General features: G+C 39.7%; 1 non-coding gene across 1 annotated transcript; it reads left to right on the top strand.

Annotated features, from left to right (window-relative positions):
• The first annotated feature begins 1,380 nt into the window (after positions 1-1,380).
• LOC132830174 (U6 spliceosomal RNA) lies at positions 1,381-1,485 on the top strand. The gene has a single exon (XR_009646337.1). It is a non-coding gene; the product is annotated as a U6 spliceosomal RNA (small nuclear RNA).
• Positions 1,486-21,741: the final 20,256 nt, after the last annotated feature.

The raw sequence follows: 21,741 nt of genomic DNA, 5'->3' as shown, positions 1-21,741 counted from the left end.
TCTACTCCACTGCAGGGTTAAGATCTTAAAGCCTACTGTTCATATATAAGGATCAAGATGATGACTAGAGAAAGGGTTGGCCCACTCAAGGATAAATGAGGAAAGTTATGTGCTGAGTCAGAAAAAATGGGTGTGATTTTTTTTTAAATGAGTACTTTGCATAGGTACTCACTGAGAGGGCCTTGATGGATGTTGAGGTTAGGATAGATGTGCTAGTACACCCTCTACCCTATGCAACTTCACTTTCTCCATTAGCCAACCATGCAGAACCTTATCAAATGTCTTACTGATGGCCATATATATGACATCTACAGTCCTTCCCTCATCAGTTAACTTTGTCACTTCCTCAAAGGATTCTATTAAGTTGGTAAGACATGACCTTCCCTGCACAAAACCATGCTGCCTATCACTGATAAGCCTATTTTCTTCCAAATGTAAATACAACCTATCCCTCAGTATCTTTGGCAGTTTCCCTACCACTGACATCAGGTTCACTGGCCTATAATTACTTGGATTATGCCTGCTACCCTTCTTAAACAAGGGGATAACATTGGCAATTCTCTAGTCCTTTGGGACCTCACCCGTGTTAAGGATGCTGCAAGATATCGTTAAGGCTCCAGCTATCTCTTCTGTTGTTTCCCTCGGTAAGCTGGGATAGATCCCACCCAGCCATGGGGACTTGTCCACCTTAATGCCTTTTAGAATATCCAATACTTCCTCCCTCCTTATGCTGACTTGACCTAGAACAATCAAACATCTATCCCTTACCTCAACATCCATCGTGTCCCTCTCCTTGGTAAATACTGATGCAAAGTACTCATTGAGAATCTCACCTATTTTCTTATGCATAACTTTCCTCTTTTGTCCGTGAGTGGGCCAACCCTTTCTCTAGTTCCCTCTTGCTCCTTATATATGAATAATTGACTTTGGGATTTTCCTTAACCCTGTTTGCTAAAGATATTGCATGACCCCTTTTCGCTCTCTTAATTCCTCATTTCAGATTGGTCCTACTTTCCCTCTGTTTAAATAAAGGGTGACTTGGTGACGGGATACTGGCCTCTGCACAATTATTTCGGTGGTCGTGTGAGACAGCAGTGCTGACTGCTGAGCCACTGTGCTGCCCTGGTTACATTGTGGTAGTATGGTTTAGTTTTAGTACTGCAATGGTGACTTGTTTTTTAAAGTGTCATAAACTCATTTCCTTTAACATTGGGCGAAATTAGCATTTCCAAGAAATCATGCGGCTTAAGCTACATACTATCTCATCTTTACTGAGATCAGTACAGAAAGAGACAAAAAGCCAGAAACCGTTTCAGTTCAGAAGAAAAGATCCATACCAGCAGATGTGATGTTTAGCTGTTTAAAGGTAGTTAAAGTAATATTCACTTCAGCAGGACATATAGTAAAATTGGAGCGATACAGAGATGATTAGCATGGCCCCTGCACAAGGATGGCACACAAATTTGTGAAGTATTCCATACTTTATAAGGGGTGGCATAGTGGCTCAATGGTTAGCCCTGCTGCTTCACAGTGCCTGGTACCTAGGTTCAATTCCAGCCTTGGGCAACTATCTGTGGGGAGTTTGCACATTCTCCCCGTGTCTGTGTGGGTTTCCTTTGGGTCCTCTGGTTTCCTCCCACAGTCCAAAGATGCCCAGGTTAGGGTGGATTGGCCATGCTAAATTGCCCTTAGTGTTAGATGCATTAGTCAAAGGGAAATGGGTCTGGGTGGGTTACTCTTCAAAGGGTCAGTGTGGACTTGTCGGGCTGAAGGGCCTGTTTCCATACTGTAGGAAATCTAATCTAGTTATGAAAGCTATCAACGTGTACTTAAGATTAGTTTAGTGACTTAGCCTGCATTTGTGAGTCTCAGGGACAGGTAGTAATGTAAAGAATTGTATTTGGTGAATGCACAAAATTGCCAAAAGGACACTGCTTGTGATCCACTTCCAAGGACACTCACTTGAAAATGAAAATGAAATTTTAGAGAGAAGTAAAGGAGTGATTCATCACTGGGGTTGAGTATCAGTAAAGGATATAGTTAGGGAAATAGTTTGAATCTTTCTTTTTCTTTAGATAGATTTGCAAATTGTCATATATAGCTTTGTTTCTTGCTGCATTAATTAATGTTATTTTGTTAAACATACATTGAATAGATTAAATTATAATATTCAATCTGTTGAATCTTGTGAGTATTTATTGTGTGTCCACTATGAAACTGAACTGTCATTATTATGGTCTATTATGGAATCTTACTTATTCAATGATACGAGCAGCAAGGTTTATAATAAAGTGGAGGCTCTTCTGTGATAGAAATTATTGACTCCTTAGGGATCTGTGAATCTTTTAAAGAATCAAGTAAGTGAAGGCACTGAGAATTAAATGGACTTTTGATGTATATTGCATGAATTAGAATTTCAATATCTCTTGTTTATTGTTAAGAATTGATGGGGGATAAGAAATGCAATAGTGGTTTATTTGAGATCTTTGGCTAACTCCAAGGGGTTGGCAGATAAATTGCAGATTGAAAAAAGGCAGGATCTCAAAGATGAAATGCTTAAGGTGATTACCAAGCCTTCAGTGTTAAAAGGAGTGAAATCTGAAATTGATGTCACAGTTAGAATTAGCTGAGATTCAGCTAGAAATAAAGAAATAGCTTTTCTTTTTGAACTGAAAGAGAAATGAAAATCGCTGAAGTGAAAGAAGTAAAGGAAATAAAGGAGTTGAGAGAGAAAAGAAAATAAGATTGGAAAAGTAGGAGGAAAAAAAAGATAGATATAGATATAGAGCTTGCAATGGGAAAAGGACAAAAAAGAAACAAAAAAAATTGAATTTAACATACTTTAGTTCCTAAGAGATGGGATAAGCTGACAGACCAAACGAAGCAGTATCTCAGAAAATGTTTCTGGTTCAATTGAGGAATTAGGTTTAGCTAGAAATATACTTTGTGTTTCCATTAACAGCCCATAGAGGTGAAAGATATTTGACCTCATTTGAAGAGATAGCTGTTGAAGCATCCAAAATAATTTGATCTTAATGTTACAGAATGCCTTGATGGGTACAGCTATAAATGTGTGCACTACTTGTCAGAAGAGCAATTTGCAAACTATGAAGCTGTTACTACAAAGGTTAAGCACAGAAAGGATGTTTTCATTAACCAGAGAGTGCAGAATCAAGGGTCACGGTCTAAGGATGCATGATTGGCCATTTAGGACTGAGATGAGGAGAAATTTCTTATTCCAGAGATTGATGAGACTCTATCACACTTGAAAGTTGAGGCCAAAATCTACAATGTTTTGAATAAGGAGTTAGATCTGCTTCCTGGGTTAAAGTGATCAAAGGGAACGGGGTGAAAATGGGAGCAGTGTACTGAGTTGGATTATCAGCCATATGTTTACTGATGGAGCAAGCTCCAAGGGCTAAATGGCCTAATCCTGCCTATCTGGTCCAGGTGATTTGCCATTTTCAGACCTTTCAGTTTTTCTAGCACCTTCTCCTTGGTGATGGCCAACTGACTGTATTGTAAAGTGATAAATTATGATAAGTGAGAAAATTAGTAAAGCCAAAGTACAAAGGGATCTGGGAGTGCTGGTCGAGGATTCTCTGAAGGTAAACATGCAGGTTGAGTTCGTGATTAAGAAAGCGAATGCAATGTTGTCACTTACCTCAAGAGGGTTGGAATATAAAAGCAGAGATGTGCTACTGAGACTTTATAAAGCTCTGGTTAGGCCCCATTTGGAGTACTGTGTCCAGTTTTGGTCCCCACACCTCAGGAAGGACATACTGGCACTGGAACATGTCCAGCGGAGATTCACACGGATGATCCCTGGAATGGTAGGTCTAACATACGAGGAATAGCTGAGGATCCTGGGATTGTATTCAGTGGAGTTTAGAAGATTAAGGGGAGACATAATAGAGACGTACAAGATAATACATGGCTTGGAAAGGGTGGACGCTAGGAAATTGTTTCCATTAGGCGAGGAGACTAGGACCCGTGGACACAGCCTTAGAATTAGAGGGGGTCAATTCAGAACAGAAATGCGGAGACATTTCTTCCGCCAGAGGGTGGTGGGCCTTTAGAATTCATTGCCACGGAGTGCAGTGGAGGCCGGGACGCTAAATGTCTTCAAGGCAGAGATTGATAATTCCTCGAGAATCTAAGGACTACGGGGAGAACGCTGGTAAGTGGCGTTGAAATGCCCATCAACCATGATTGAATGGCAAAGTGGACTTGATGGGCCAAATGGCCTTACTTCCACTCCTATGTCTCATGGTATTTCATTATGTGTTTCATAATCTTTCAAATTGTGCTGTACATAGTTTGGTTTATTCTATTTTATCTTCATTATTTTTTGAATAAGAATTATTTTTAATTTTAGAACAAAATTTGCAGCATTGTTTGCTTGTGTCTCTTCATTAAATAAAAACAAAACAAAATATGATCTGTCAAGCCAGATTTGTCTGGGTTCTGATTTATTCATTTTTAACATCAGCTGATGTATAACATAAGAGGCATTTTGAAATGATCTTATGTGGCTTTGCTTATCATCTTAAACTTTATGATACATGTTTTTTTAATATTTTAATTACATTAGCAGCGTCTTGTGAATATGTTCAGTGACTAACCATCTCAGAAGCCAAATGCAAAAATAGAACTTATGGTTCTATTAAGCAACATTTGAGTCTGAGATCTGACATGTTTAATAATACCATCAGCTGAATTCATAAAGTTTCAAAGAAATAATATAACGTGCATTGAATTATTAAGATGTAATAAACTACATCCTGTTATCAAAGAAAAAATGTCTCTTCTGATTTGAGTTATTCATGGTCCATCTGTCCATCACAGACTACTGATTAACCCTTTAGATATACACAGGAAGAGGTATTGGCAGCACTCTCTGCCAACCATGAGTCACCAGTGGTTGGTACCCAGGCGCATAATATGGTGACAATTGTGGCCTTCTCATCATCGCTGTAATGGTTCTGAGCTAGGGTTCCACTGGATTCTGTGGCTTCCTGAACTTGATGTAAGTTTGACAAAATAGAACACTAAATTTATTGGATTCCATGTGATTTTGGTCAATTTTAGAGCCTAGTCCAGGTTTAAATTAGATTTGAACTGGGGAATGGACATATTCAGTTCGACAAGGTGAATACTCCACTTGTGTTAAAAAGCAACATTGTGTACAGCATCTTCAGGTACAAATGACAGGACTCCAAGTTCAGTAAATGTCCAGGGAAAGCTTTTGTACACTTTTACTGTCGGCTGACATGTTCAGATAGAGTTTAATTAAAAAGCACAGAGAACAGTAAGTGTTTAGGCTGCTTCTGAATGTGAAGTTCCAAACAAGCATTTTAGTTCCAAGAAAGTGAAACGTGAGGTTGCGTTGTGAATGTAAATGAAAAAGCAAAGGATGAAAGGAAGTTAATTGGATTTCAAATGTTTATGATCTGAATGGGCAGCGTTTGGAACATATTCTGCTGAAGACGCAAGGAGAAGTCTGAGTGAATTGTGGTCAGTGTGTTTACACAGTGTAGATTTTCCCTCATTTTTATTTCAGCTTTTCAGATCTATTGTCACATTTGTTCTTGATCTTTAATCTTCATACTGGAAGATAAACACATTTGGATTCTTGTAGACAGATGTCGAACAATTTCATTTGATTGGGATATGCCCTGCATCTTTCTGTTGGGTGACCTCTCTGCTGGTGAGCATCTCAGGTAGTAACCCATAGAATCCCCAGAGTGTAGAAACGGGTGATTCGGGCAAACAAGTGCATACCAATTCTCCGAGGAGCATCCTACCTCATTCCTACATTTTCCAAGCCTAACGCACCTAACATGCACACCTTTGGACTGTGGGAGGAAACCGGGCCACCTGGCGGAAACTCATGCGGTCACGGTGAGAATGTGCAAACTCCACGCAGACAGTTACCTGAGGCTGGAATTGAATCCAGGTTCCTTGCACTACGAGGCAGCAGTGCTAACCATTGAGTCACTGCACCATCCTACTCCACATTAGCAGTCAACAAGTGACGTAATGATGACCTGCTCCATCACTCGCGCTCAATCTATACACACATTTTCCTTTTACTTTCAATACACTTGCCATTTGCAGTACCGTATACATTGGCAAAAAAAAGTTGAGTTGCGTAGAATTTTTGAACCTCCCCAGAAGATCCTATAAGCTGTGCCTCCAATTGTGACACTGTGCTGTAACTGGGCTATTGCTTAACATTTGATATGCACAAGCACACACACGTACACACACATGTACACACTTCATGCTCCTTCACCATATTAATTCTATAAATGAGGTTGTGCCTTTAGTGATTTCCTTTGTATTTTGGGAAAGCATGTATTTTCATTTTGCAAAATTACCCTTTATTTCCTAAATGGAACAAGGAGGCTTCTGAAAAGCGTGCATTATAGTTGCAAGAAAATGAAATGTGAGGTTGCCTTGTGAATGTAAACCAAAAAGCAAAGGATAAAAGAAAGCTAATTGGATTTCAAACGTCTGTGATCTGAGCGGGCAATGTTCAGAAAATATTCTGCTGAAGAAGCAGGCAGAAGACTTGAAGCAAATAGCAGACACTGTGTACACACCCTGCGTACATTCACTAGCAGGCTTAGCTAAAACCACAGGACCAAGGAACCCGCAGATATAATAAAAGTAAAGACAGAATAGAGGCTAAATATGAGTTTGCTGCATGTAATCTAATTTTAAAAATACAGAAAACTGAAAATGGGGAGATTGGAGATTGGCTCAGATAAAATTAAAGCAAATTTTGTCCACATGTCCCATTAACAATCAGATTATTAAAAGTCACCAGATAAACACACAGGACAGTCTGTGACCCCCGGGACAGCGCAAGGGAAGTGAGTCCCAGGCGGAGACTGGTGCCGGGGAGGCAGTCCTGGTTCATAACCTTGGAATAGCTGAGTGCCAGTACAGAGGGGCCTGGGGCTTGGAGTGGGAATGGCTGGTGGACTAAAGTCAGGTGAGGGAAGTCAGACAGTATGGGAGTCTGATGCTGAGCTGTTACACTGTAATGTCAACCCTTTAATGTTCTATTTCTAACTAACTTTTTAAACTACTTTTTATTTCTCTGTTGTACACAATATTTATACCTAGATACTTGTATCTAAGATGGCATCATAAGACACAGCTAATATAAAAGCTTTCTACTGTACTTCTCCAAAGGAGGATACCTGACAATAAAGGATATTCAATTTTGATTCTGTTCTAAAGGTGCGCTAATCCTATTTTGCTGCACTTGTCCCATCTTGTTGAATATTATAATATTTCAGGTTCTCATTCAAATACTTTTTAAAGATTGTAAGGTTTCCAGCCTCTCCACTATCTTTTTCAGGCAGCATATTCTATACACCCACCACCTGCTGAGTGAAGAGTTTCCTTCCCAAATCCCTTCTGAAACCCCTGCCCTTTACCCTCCACCCTCTCATGATTGACCCCTCAACCAAGGGGAACAGCTGCTGTCTATCCACCTTGTCCATGTCCTCCTTCATTAGGACCTGAAGAAGGGTCCTGCCCGAAATGTCAACTCTCTTGCTCCTTGAATGTTGCATCTTTTCCAGTGCCACGTTTTATCAACTCAGATTTCTCCAACATCTGCCGTTCCCTTTGTCTCCTATATAATTTACGTATTTCATAAGTAACCAGGATCTCCGTACTGATCCTTGTGGTATACTGCTGGACACCAGCCTCCAGTCACTCAAACACCCTTCTCGCACTACCCTTTTTGTCCTGTTACTAAACCAGTTTCTGATCTATCTCACCAAGTTTCTCTCAATTTCTCAATCAGTCTCCCTTGTAACACTTTGTCAAAAGCTTTGTTAAAAGCCATTTAAACTATATCAACTGAACTTTCCTCACCTACACACTTGATCACATTTTTGAAAAGTTGTTGGGTATGACCCTGCCTCTGACAAAGCCACGCTGAATATCCCTAATTAACCCCTGTCTTCCAAGTAGATACTAATTCTATCTTTTTTTTTCCATTAGTTTCCCTACCACTGACATGGGGTCTGTTTTTTAAGTATAAACATAATCACAGACCTTGGATAGAATGTGGCTGCTGGTGAATATGACTTGAGGGACATAATGATTGAGTGAGAAGGTGGGAGATCCTACGTCCTAGAGAATAAGTTAGAGATACCTGGAAAGGCAGTGAGATGTCATCATATTTATGCAGGGAGTGATGCAAGTTACTGTAACCATACGAAATATATCATTACCTTACTGCCTACTTAAAGTAAAGTTTATTTCTTTAGTAATGTTTAACTTATTTGAATTTCTTTGGTTTGTTCTAGTAAAAGTTTTAAGAAGTGAAATTGTACCCATAGCCCTTTCATTGCATTGGTGACATGGGATTCTTTTCTTTCATAAGTAATTGGTCTCTACAGCAATCATGCCAGTTCACAGCAGAAAACCGAATATTGTTTGACTTCTCATGTATTTGCTGCTACTAAACCATTACGTCTGACTTAGATCTTCAATAAAAAGTGGCTGCAATATTTCTTGACTCTCAGCTGCACTTCAAATACTGGTCCCAAACTGTTACTTGGCTGAATTTGTGAGTAATGAGCATTCAAATATTCAGACTGAACAGATGTCTAATTAGAACGAGCTGACATTTGTAAATTCAAACTGTCTGTGATGATAAAAAGTCAATCTGACTGTCCAGTAAGTCAGATTAATATTCCATAGACAGGGGGGCATTTAATCATGCAGAAGCCTACTGGCTGGGTATCTTGTTGTATTTCTGCCTCTGCCCTGTTTAAGTATGGCCCATATATGTCTTTCCTGCCTTGACATCAGCTGAGGCTTTCAGTAAATTAATGTCCATATTTCACTGCCTCTGGTCATCTGGTATTCAACCAATAGTGAGGAGGGCAATCATCACAGGTGAACCCTGCAAAACAAATGTGATTGATTTGATTTTGGTCTCCCAGGCTGAGTCCATCACTGTCAGGCTCTCATGCTTAATGCAGCAACACAGCACTGAGAAGGAAGAACTTAGAGGTTTATAAAACCATAAGGGGCAAGGATGAATAACCACAGTAGAGGAGTACAAAATTAGAGGGCCTACATTTAAAGTGAGAGAAAGAGAGAAAAGGGGCCTAAGGAATTACGTTGACACACAGAGCCGGGCATGTATGGAATGAACTACCAGACAAAGTGATCAAGGCAGGTACAATTACAACATTGGATGGGTTGATGAGTATGAGGCAAATGGGGCTAGATTAACTTCAGATATCTTGACTGCATGGACAAGTAGGACTGAAGGGTCTGTCCAACAATATTACTCTATAATGGACTGAGAGTCCCCTTTCTCTTTCCTCTGACTCCCTTCCCTATCCCACCAGTCCCTAAGCAATTACCCCTTCCCAGAGACCCCCATCCTGCCCTCACTTTTCTGTGTCTTGACTCCGTCACTGATCCAGAATACATTGTTAGCAGTGATGACCATTCTGCTGGTGGGGCTGAAGACAATGAGAAGCTGCTACCTTCTGGGTTCGCCAGTAGTTTTTTTGGAGGGAACAGTCAAAAACCCATCACCTGGATTAAATTCGGAAACATGTATGTGTACAAGAACAAGAAAACATGGCTTTAGACAGGTTTTCATATAAAAAAGTGTGGCTGAATTAGTTACAGATCTGGGCAAAATAAATAAGTAAATTAGATAAAAGAACAGATTTTACAGTGACAAAGTGTGGAAAGATGACAGAATACTTTTGAGACATTTTTTTAAAAAATGTTGGCAGAAAGGTCTGCCCTGAGTTCTCCCAGCCTTCCTGCCAATGCATCTCTGTAATTTCTGCAGAATTTAATGTACAGACAAATGAAACTTACATGAGATTTCTGCCACATGTACAGTAATGTTATAGTGGCTGGAAGTCTGGGCAAACTCAGGCCATGGTGCATTGTGGAATGTTGGACTTAGATCTGGGCTCAAAACCAAACAGAAGCTGAGCTTGCATGTGGCCTGGTTCAGCCTGAACAAGTGGCTAAGTCCTGGTGGCCAGTCAGGAAATCAAACAAGATCAGGAATCTTTGTTGATTCAGGCTCTTTTCTTTCTTACCTCGAGCTTCTGAGTTAATCAAACCTTCAACATTGCCCTGATTGAGATTACTCAACTTGGCAGAGAACACGAGTTGGAATCTGAAACCTTCTGGATCACTATGGCTGACCTCCATAGCAAGTCTGACTGTTATCTACTTAATTGCACTCTGGACAATATGTTTAGCCACTTACTACCACACTGAGAGAGATATTTGTCAGTTAAGATGTTCATATGTTGACTTGTTGGATTAAACTTCAGTGCAGAGCTAGGATTAGAATAATAAATTAGACTGAAGATGCAAGAGAAATTTGGCAGCATCTGTGGAGAGTGAGACAGAATTCATGTTTCAAGTCCAAAATGAAATTTTATCATAAATGCCTTGTATCAGAATAATAAACTTGGAGCCTTGATTAAATTATTCTCATTGTAATACTGCAAGAATAGGTTTCTTATAAGAAAAGACAATCTGTTCTAGCTATAGAATATTACGTCCAGTTCTAGGCTTCCCACTTTAAGAAGGATGCAAATGCTTTCCAGAGAAAAAGAAGAGTTTTGAGGGCATTGTTCCAGAGATGAGGAAATTCAGTGAGGAAGAAAGACTGGAAAGTTAAGACTTTTCTTTCAGAAAAACATTGAGAGGAAATTTGATTGTGGTATTCAAGCTGCATGTGGACAGATTGAATTGGGAGAAACTGTTTCCATTAATGAAGTCATTGACAGCAAGAGGGCACATCGTGAAGGCAATTGGTAAAAAAAAAAGCTAGTGGCATGAGAGAAAACATTTTCACACAGTGAGTGATCAGGGTCTCAAATGCACAGCCTGCAAGTGTGGTGGAGGCAGGTTCTGTTGAGTCATTCAAGGGCTTGGAGGTGCTGGTGGAGGAGGTTACATAGTTTTCTGAGGAAGGAAAACATGCAAGAGATTGTGTAGATAGAAGGGGAATGGCGCTGGGTGAGATGCTCATTCGAAGAGACAGTACAGACACAAAAGGCCGAATGGCCTCCTTCTCATCTATCAAATTTCTGTGATTCAATAATTCAAAAACCCAAATAATCCTGATCATCTCCAACAAAGGATGTCTCCAATTACAGTAACCCCTATTCAAACTGGATTTCACGCCAAAAACATTTACTGTTACAGGCAACAATATTTAAATGACAGTGGGAAAGTTTAAATCTGTACAGAAGTTAATTTAAAAGCAATGATCCTGCATAAATTCAGTTTTAATAGTGTTATAACTCATTCTAAATTAACTTTATGCATTACACGACTACTGTATTACGTTTGTTCTTAAATGCAGATTACAAACAGAAGGTATTACTACGACCTGAATACCCAACACACGCATACAATGACCAAAATCCAAGAGAGATCCATTACTTTAAGATCAACAATAGAAAGTCACAGAGTCTGAACATAACTTAAACTTCAGACTAATGCTTCAATATTTCTGAACGTGGTTCATTCCCATTGAGAGGATTTTCAGGCTAGTGATCATTGATGTAAAGAGAAAGATGAAAGACAGCAGGCATGATCTCAATGACCTATTGAGAGGTTATAAAGTGCCAACTATGCTGCTAATAGGCTTCACTGCGGATAGATTGTGTGAGAGTGATCATGAAGAAACACATTAACTGACAGTGGCATTTACAGCTAATCAGCTAAAAACTATTTCTTGAAAATGTTGCAACAGTTTGGAATTTTGAATAATTCCAATCTACATATGTAAATTTGTTCCAATTAGCAGAAACTGCCAAATGTTTCCACAGCAGTAGAACTAATATTCCTTCAAATTTCAGAATGGTCAGACATTATTGTTTCTTCCTGGAGTGGTTTCCTGTTTGCTAAAGTGGGGAATCTCATTGAAAAGTGGAAGTGCCTCATATGTTAGCTTTAATAGGCTAAGGCCCTGTCTGTCTCCATCAGTGTTCCATGGATATCATCATTGAATCTCTACAGTGAACAAATTCTATGGCATTATTTGAAAACGAGCAAAGGAGTTAATGATTTAACTGTCAATGAACAGAACAAACACAGATTGGTTATCCTTAAAATGGCACTATTTGTGGGATATTGCTGTGTAAACAATGGGTCTTTTTTTTCCCCCCATGACAGTTAAGCTACACTTCAAAATGACATGATTACCACTGAAACACTTTGGGACATACAGAGGTTTTCAGACACTGTATAAATGCAATTTGTTTTTTTTGTTTCCATTTTCCATTCACCACAACATTCTTTCTACTGTGTCCTACTGATCCAATTTCATCTTCAATTTGAAAAGGCAACTTCTTGCAGCATGTGTGACATGTTTATTTCTAACAAAAGTTCATCCATTTTGCTTTCTATTTAAGAATGACAATTAGCGTTTTGCCAAATTATGAATATCTTATAGGCTTTACTTACATACCCATTTGAGATTTGCCACAGACCATGTCACTGAGGCCCTTGCAGAAGGTTAGAAATAACTGGTGCATGCTGAGGTATTATAATGCACTGTACTGGTTCTTCTCTGATAGGCAAATAATAGTGATTAAAAGTAAAGTACGGCAGATGCTGGTTAGCTGAAACCAACACAGAATGCTGGAGAAACTCAGCAAGTCTGGCAGCACCTGAGGAGAGAGGAACAGAGTTAACATTTCAAGACTTGAAATATTAACTGCCCCCTTCTGTACAAATGATTGTTTTTCACTCCTTGATAAGAGCTCCACTTGCATTTTCTTATGTGTTATTAGCTCTCTCCAAAGTGAGGAAAGTAATTTTTTTTCCCTAACGGAAGCTTTTGTACCTATGTTATATCTAGTTAGTATTAGATCTCCTCAACTAACTTGCTCCGCCATCAGTCTTCTAAAACATTATTCCTTCTGTTTGCTTGTTCATCAAACACCTCACAGTTCCTCTGATTTCCTGTTGTTTAATGTTCTGAAGCATTCTATAAACCATCCATCTCTAAGACCTGAGTATAAATGTTGGACACAAGCGTTGAGTTTTCTGCATTACACAAGCACACAAACCACACAAAAAGAATCGGTAACTCAGTTAGATGAGGTATTTTATTTAAAGAGATTTAAACTAAATACAATAACTCATTAAAATGTCTGGTCTCCAGTTCTGCTCCTGTCTTCTGCCAGACATTTCCATGAACATATACACCAGGTACTGTCTGGTGATTTGCACAGTAAATTTTAGATATTCTCCTTAAAGGCACACTACAATATTTCAGTTGTTTCTAACTTCAAGTTGTATCTTTACAAAATCAGAACTATTGACATTACAGCAGAAGAAAACACTTACACATTTAAAGGTAAAATTATACAATGTGATAAATTCATGACTCTCTGAGGTATTGGCAGTGGTTTGCTGGTATGCCTAGAGCTGGTTGCTATGAAGTTGGTTTGGGATCATTGTATACTCTTGTGATTCTGGTTGTCTGCAGGAATGTAGTGTTTGGAGTGTTCTCTCATTGTGTTCCTCTTGTAACAGAGCTACTTGGTGCTGGTATGTATGTTTTATCCATTATTTAATTTGGCTTGTCACATGCATTCATACAAATTAGGAACATTCGGGCCTTTTATTCAATAAGATCACTTCAGTTCTGATTACAATCTCAATTCTTTATTGCCACTGATTAACCTGTCAGTCACTTGCCCATCTATGCCCTTTTATGTTTCCTTTGGCACATCTTTGTACTCCAGCAAATATTGACAAATGATGACTGGGAAGGGCTGTTTCCACTTGTCTGCCAAACAATAATTCTGCTGCTAAAAGGATGTAAGCACTGAGCTGTGTGTCTCACAGGTGTAGCATTGCGATGTGCAAATCTTGTTTAGTTAGGTGACTTTTTTATATGATTAAGTAACATATACTGTACATTCAATGTAAAGACTACCTTTTTAATCATCTGTATTTTTGACTACAGACAAAAAGGACCATTTTAAACACAATGTTGGAAGATTATTGGTCTCTTATGAAGCAAGTTACTGACCTTCATAGTAAGTATTATTTACACAGCCACTTGTTCAAGCAGTAGTGGAATCCTAGTTCACAGACGAGCTGAAGACGAGATGTCCGTAAATGAAACTTTGGCTGGCAACAGGTAACTGATTGGTCTGCAAACTAGCAATGAGTTTGTGATGACAAAGGCCTTCTGCCCGCTGACTGTTATACTTGACTCAAACGAAGCTGAACAGATGAGGTTGTGAATATTTGAGAGATCTCCTTAAAGACTATCGCTTTTTACTCAAGAGAAAAGCTTCCCAAACCTGAAGACAGCCAGTTGATTCCCCTTTACAGTTATTATAAACTATGATTTTAAATTTACAAGTCAAAGATACTCATAAATGAGAAATAGTTATCCTGTGTCTCCTGCAAATAGATGAACATTTCTGGTGAAGGAACATTCTAATCAGCACAAGAATTATCTTAGCCAAACCCATGGTCAGGGTCCTCTGTCATAGAGTCATAGAGATGTACAGCATGGAAACAGACCCTTCGGTCCAACCTGTCCATGCTGACCAGATATCCCAACCCAATCTAGTCCTGCCTGCCAGCACCTGGCCCATATCCCTCCAAACCCTTCCTATTCATATACCCATCCAAGTGCTTCTTAAATGTTGCAATTGTACCAGCCTCCACCACATCCTCTGGCAGCTCATTCCATACACGTACCACCGTCTGCATGAAAAGGTTGCCCCTTAGGTCTCTCTTATATCTTTCCCCTCTCGCCCTAAACCTATGCCCTCTAGTTCTGGACTCCCTGACCCCAGGGAAAAGACTTTGCATATTTATCTTATCCATGCCCTTCATAATTTTATAAATCTCTATAAGGTCATCCCTCAGCCTCCAACGCTCCAGGCAAAACAGCCCCAACCTGTTCAGCCTCTCCCTGTAGCTCAGATCCTCAAACTCTGGCAATACCCTTGTAAATCTTTTCTGAACTCTTTCAAGTTTCACAACATCTTTCCGATAGAAAGGAGACCAGAATTGCACGCAATATTCCAACAATGGCCTAACCAATGTCCTGTACGGCCGCAACATGACCTCCCAACTCTTGTACTCAATACTCTGACCAATAAAGGAAAGCATACCAAACGCCGCCTTCATTATCCTATCTACCTGCGACTCCACTTTCAAGGAGCTATGAACCTGCACTCCAAGGTCTCTTTGTTCAACAACACTCCTGAGGACCTTACCATTAAGTGTATAAGTCCCTCTAATATTTGCTTTCCCAAAATGCAGCACCTCGCATTAATTTGAATTAAACTCCATCTGCCACTTCTCAGCCCACTGGCCCCTCTGGTCCAGATCCTGTTGTAATGTGAGGTAACCCTCTTTGTTGTAACTACACCTCCAATTTTGGTATCATCTGCAAACTTACTGACTGCCTCTTAATGTTCGCATCCAAATCTTTTCTGTAAATGACAAAATGTAGAGGGCCCAGCACCGATCCTTGTGGCACACCACTGGTCACAGGCCTCCAGTCTGAAAAACAACCCTCCGCCACCACCCTCTGTCTTCTACATTGAACCAGTTCTGTATCCAAATGGCTAGTTCTCCCTGTATTCCATGAGATCTAACCTTGCTCATCAGTCTCCCATGGGGAACCTTGTTGAACGCCTTACTGAAGTCCATATAGATCACATTTACTGCTCTGCCCTCCACAATCTTCTTTGTTACTACTTCAATAAACTCAATCAAGTTTGTGAGACATGATTTCCCATGCACAAAGCCATGTTGATTATCCCGAATCAGTTCTTGCCTTTCCAAATACACATATATCCTGTCCCTCAGGATTCCCTCCAACAACTTGCCCACCACCAAGGTCAGACTCACCGGTCTATAGTTCCTTGGCTTATCCTTACCAACCTTTTACAGTAGCACCACGTTTGCCAACCTCCAGTCTTCCGGCACCTCACCTGTGACTATCGATGATACAAATATCTCAGCAAGAGGCCCAGCAATCACTTCTCTAGCTTCCCACAGAGTTCTCTGGTACACCTGATCAGGTCCTGGGGATTTATCCACTTTTAACTATTTCAAGACATCCAGCACTTCCTTCTCTGTAATCTGGACATTTTGCAATGTGTCACCATCTATTTCCATACAGTCTATCTTCCATATCCTTTTCCACAGTAAATACTGATGCAAAATATTCATTTAGTATCTCCTCCATTTTCTGTGGTTCCACACAAAGGCCACCTTGCTGATCTTTGAGTGGCCCTATTCACTCCCTATTTACCCTTTTGTCCTTAATGTATTTGTAAAAACTCTTTGAATTTTCCTTAATTCTATTTACCAAAGCTATCTCATGTCCCCATTTTGCCCTCCTGATTTCCCTCTGAAGTATACTCCTACTTTCTTTATACTCTTCTAAGGATTCACTCAATCCATCCTGTCTATACCTGACATACGCTTTCTTCTTTTTCTTAACCAAACCCTCAATTTCTTTAGTCATCCAACATTCCGTATATCTACCAGCCTTTCCTTTCACCCTGACAGGAATATACTTTCTCTGGATTCTCGCTATCTCATTTCTGAAGACTTCCCATTTTCCAGCCATCCCTTTACCTATGAACATCGGCCTCCAATCAGCTTTTGGAACATTCTTGCCTAATACCGTCAAACTTGTCCTTTCTCCAATTTAGAACTTAACTTTTAAATCTGGTCTGCCCTTTTCCATCACTATTTTAAAACAAATAGAATTATGGTCGCTGGCCCCAAAGTGCTCCCCCACTGAGTCACCTCAATCACCTGCCCTGCCTCATTTCTCAAGTTTTGCACCTTCTCTAATAGGTACATCCACACACTGAATCAGAAAATTGTCTTGTACACACTTAAGAAATTCCTCTCCATCTCAACCTTTAACACTGGCAGTCCCCGTCGATGTTTGGAAAGTTCAAATCCCCGACCATAACTACCCTATTATTTTTACAGATAGCTGAAATCTCCTTCCAAATTTGTTTCTCAATTTCCCTCTGACTATTAGGGGGTCTATAAATACAATTCCAATAAGGTGATCATCCCTTTCTTATTTCTCAGTTCCACCTAAATGACTTCCCTGGATGTATTTCCGGGAATGTCCTCCCTCAGCACAGTTGTAATGCTATCCCTTATCAGAAAAGTGCCACTCCCCTTCCTCTCTTGCCTCCCTTTCTATCCTTCCTGTAGCATTTGTATCCTGGAATATTAAGCTGCCAGTCCTGCCCATCCCTGAGCCATGTTTCCATAATTGCTATGATATCCCAGTCCCATGTTCCTAGCCATGCCCTGAGTTCATCTGCCTTCCCTGTTAGGCCCCTTTCATTGAAATAAATGCAGTTTAATTCATTAGTCCTACCTTGTCCCTGCATTACCTGACTGTTTGACTCACTTCTCTTCTCAGCTTTACCCGTCACAGATCGATCTCTTTCCTCACTATCTCCCTGGGCCCCAACCCCCCACCTTACTAGTTTAAATCCTCCCAAGCAGTTCTAGCAAATTTCCCTGCCAGTATATTAGTCCCCTTCCAATTTAGGTGCAATCCGTCCTCCTTGTACATGTCACTTCTACCCCCAAAAGAGATTCCAATGATCCAAAAATGTGAATCCTTTTCCCATACACCATGTCCTCAGCCATGCATTCATCTGCTCTATCCTCCTATTCCTGCCCTCACTAGCTTGTAGCACTGAGAGTAATGCAGATATTACTACCCTTGAGGACCTCCTTTTTAAATTTCTGCCTAGCTCTCTGTAATCTCCCTTCAGAATCTCAACCTTTTCCCTTCCTATATCATTAGTTCCAATGTGGACAATGACCTCCTGCTGGCCCCTCTCCCCCATGAGAACATTCTGCACCCTCTCTGAGACATCGTTGATCCTGGCACCAGGGAAGCAACACACCATTCTGCTTTTTTCTCTGCTGGCCACAGAAACGTCTGTCTGTACCTCTGACTACAGAATCCCCTAACACAATTGATCTCTTGGAAGCCGACATACCCCTCGTTGCATTAGAGCCAGTCTCAATACCAGAAACTTGGCTGTTCGTGCTGCGTTCCCCTGAGAATCCATCACCACCTACATTTTCCAAAACAGCATACCTGTTTGAAATGGGTATATCCACAAAAGATTCCTGTCCTAGGTGCCTACCTCTCTTACCCTTCCTGAAGTTAACCCATCTATGTGACTGTATCTGAGACGTTTCCCCCTTCCTATAACTGCCATCCATCACATAATGTTGCTGTTGCCAATTCCTCATCGCTTCTATCTGTCTCTCCAACCGATCCACTTGATCTGATAAGATTCGCATCCAAAAGCATTTATGGCAGATATAATCTGCAGTAACCATTAAAATCTCTTTAAACTCTCACATCTGACAAGAAGTACATATTACTGCAAAGCCCATTTTTGTTCCTTCACAGACCCAGAAAATAACACTGTCTTATTCCTCTACAAACACTGCACCAGGTTAAACTAATAGCTATGGCTTATATTTTAAGTTTAATCAAGAGACTTATCTCCAAAAACATATTATCAAGAAAGAATCCACTGTACTCAGTACTGCAGCCTTTCTCTTGGACAGACTTAAAAACAACAATTAACTGATCTGATTCTGTGCTATGAACTTCGCCCAACAGTTCCTCCAAGATTAGTTGTGAATTTCACTGTTTGGTAATTTTCCCAGGTGCACTCCGATGTCCAGCGATACACGAATTCAAACAGCAAAGGCGGTAACTGTGCAGGTTCTCTCTCTCGCTCGCTCTCTCTCTCTCTCCTGCACTGAACTGCTTACCCAATTTTTCTCTCTGCCCAATACACCCATTTTTTTTTTCCTGACTGTATCCGTATATGTGTATAAAGGGGAAGATTATAAGGGGGTTAGAGTTTCAAACTGGAGAGTAATGTGTTATGTTCATAACTGTTTATCTGTAGCCAGAATCTATTTACTACTTGTAGTGATGGACAGAAATGTTGGAGATTTCTACATAGTTTTTAAAACCTTTAACTTTTGTGATGATTCTGGGCCTTGTGGGGCTTAATTTCCAATGCATTTCCTCAGTGAGGTGAAATTCTGTCTTGTCATCAGGCCTATGATTGTGTGGTATTGCAGTAATGCATCAACTCATCACTTTTCAATCAGGGTCTTTCCCAATGTATAGGGGTCAGATGTCCAAATCAACTTTGTAGCGCTGAAACATAGTCAATGGAAACGCTTTGAATTCAATAAGTTGGATATATAACTGAGGGTAATGGGAAATTTTGAGAAATAGTCACAACCAAGAAATCATCTCTAAGCATTTCATAAAATCATTTGCAATCTGGAATACACAAGACAGTTTTGTGGTAACTGTCTATGTATATTTAGCATGACTTAACAGGTATGCTATTTCTCTAGCTAGTCTCTTGGAATGACATATTCCACATCTGTTTGGTGCAATTTCTGTGGGGTTTTGGTTTGGAATAATTAATTCTTTGACATGGAGGCTATCAGTTTGTAATTGCTCAGGAATGTCTGGAAGGTCTCAAACCAAGAGTTTGCAAACTTTTTGCAATACAGAATCATTGGATAATTATTGATGCAATTGCTGTCAATTATACCATGTACAACCCACATGAGATCAACATATAAGATGGAACTAATACCAATGAGATTTACATGCAGATCTAGGGAGTTGTAATTTCAGACAGGTTAAATTAAAGACTTCAAGTCTGAAATATGACTGTGAGGCTACCGGATTTGTAGTGTATATCATAGTCGTAGCCTTGTACTATTACAAGTAATCAGTGTAATTTAGGTGATTCTCTAGTTAACAATTTAAGTCCGATCACTTCAAATTATTTGAGGTTGGTTTCCAGAATAAACCTTTTTCCTAATAGGACAATGTCGAACTAATGTATTCCAAGAATGAAAGAAGGCTATTGTTCCATGCTGAAAAATGTGTTGCTGGAAAAGCGCAGCAGGTCAGGCAGCATCCAAGGAGCAGGAGAATCGACGTTTTGGGCATTGTTCCATGCTCAATCATTGAATGATTAGCTTAACCTGTTCATCAACTCTTGGAAGTGGAAGCAAAAGTACTAGGTTTCCCTTTCGACAGGATGAATACTTAAGTCAGTATCTGAATATATTAACACAAAAACGTTGTTCTATTGTATATCAATGTCAGATTTCTGAGCTTGGCAATGGTTGGTTTGGCCATCTCTTCCTACCTCTGTGGGTAACTGCTTATCAGTACATGATATAGAAGAAAATTAGCATTCATATATGTACCAATGTTTCCCAGGCTTCAATGAGCATTCAACATGAAAAGTGGCAGATGTCAGATGGTATAAAGGTTCAATAGTTTGAAGGAATGCTTGCTTACTGCCTGAACCCTGTCTCCCAATGATTCCTTTATACTCATGTCCATTTAGAAATGCCTTCAAACTGTAACTTCTGAGTCAATCCAGATTGGTGAATCCAGTTTGTACTCAGCTTTGATTGGATCAGGAGCTATCACAAGCTCAACGATTACAACAGTCAGATTAGCCTCTGAAAATGCATAACCACACCCCTTATCTCTGCATTAGCTCGAAATCTGATCATTGGGTTGTATTCTAAAAAGCTATAAACTTTCAATGGTGTGTGTAAATACTAAACTTAATATTAATTGGTCTTCCATTATCAACCATATTTTGAGATTATCTAATAGCATGTGCTGTCTGTGGAGATTTTTGTTTCCTCTGGCTGTTTTAAATTTGATGGCTCATTTGTCTGTTCTGGAGACAGCCATGTTCAGTTCCATCTATGGCCTGAAAAGATTTAACTCGGTAAGAAGGCTTGTTACCTTTCAATTCAGGGATAGAAATGTTGTCAAATCCTGTCAGTATTTGTCAGTTACAATGTCATCTGTAGCAGGAACAAATATTCAGCTGCTGGACTCGGAGGTCAGGGAGAACTATGGATTTGTTCTCTAACAATCTTTATCAGCTGGTGTAATGAGAGGTTGAAGGCAGAATGAATTCATGACTACATCCATGGACCTGAGTTTCAAATGAAGCCTTGTCAGACCTTTAACAAGCCGGAGAGCACTTCACCCTCAAGAATGTGGTGAGGACGGTGAGGAAAATAAAATTTCAGAGGCACAGCAAGGTATTTGTTTGAATGGAAAATGTAGTGCCTTGGGCAACAATCAAGTGAGGCTATTAAACACATTGGCACGTGGGATAAAAACAGAAAAAACACAGCCTGCCAAAATGATAAACACACCAAATATTTTAACTCAATTTTTTCATTTTTCTATTTTTATGTATTGCTGAACTTTTTAAACTTATTTCTTAATTTTTCTATTTCTATAACTAAGATTTTGTACCTAAGTATGTTATATCAAGGATGGAGTCATGTATGGCTACACTTTTCACGGCACTCTTCTACCCTATACGCAAGTGCCTATGACAATAAAAGCTAAATCTAAATCTAAATCCAAAAATCATTTTGAAACGTCAGAGATGTGAGTTGTTGAGTTTTAGGAAGGATATTATTAAGCTGGAGATGGTTCAGAAGAAATTTAGTGGGTTGTTGCATGGTATGGAAGGTTTGAGTTCTAAAGAAAGGCTGGGTAGGCTAGGGTGTTTTTCACTGGAACATAGGAGGTTGAGAAGCAACCATACAGAAGCTTTTAAAAATAATGAGGCACAT

Source organism: Hemiscyllium ocellatum, chromosome 30, assembly GCF_020745735.1.
Source record: "Hemiscyllium ocellatum isolate sHemOce1 chromosome 30, sHemOce1.pat.X.cur, whole genome shotgun sequence".
NCBI lineage: Eukaryota > Metazoa > Chordata > Chondrichthyes > Orectolobiformes > Hemiscylliidae > Hemiscyllium > Hemiscyllium ocellatum.
The sequence above is the reverse complement of the archived record's forward strand: the minus strand, read 5'-3'. Positions and strand labels throughout refer to the sequence as shown.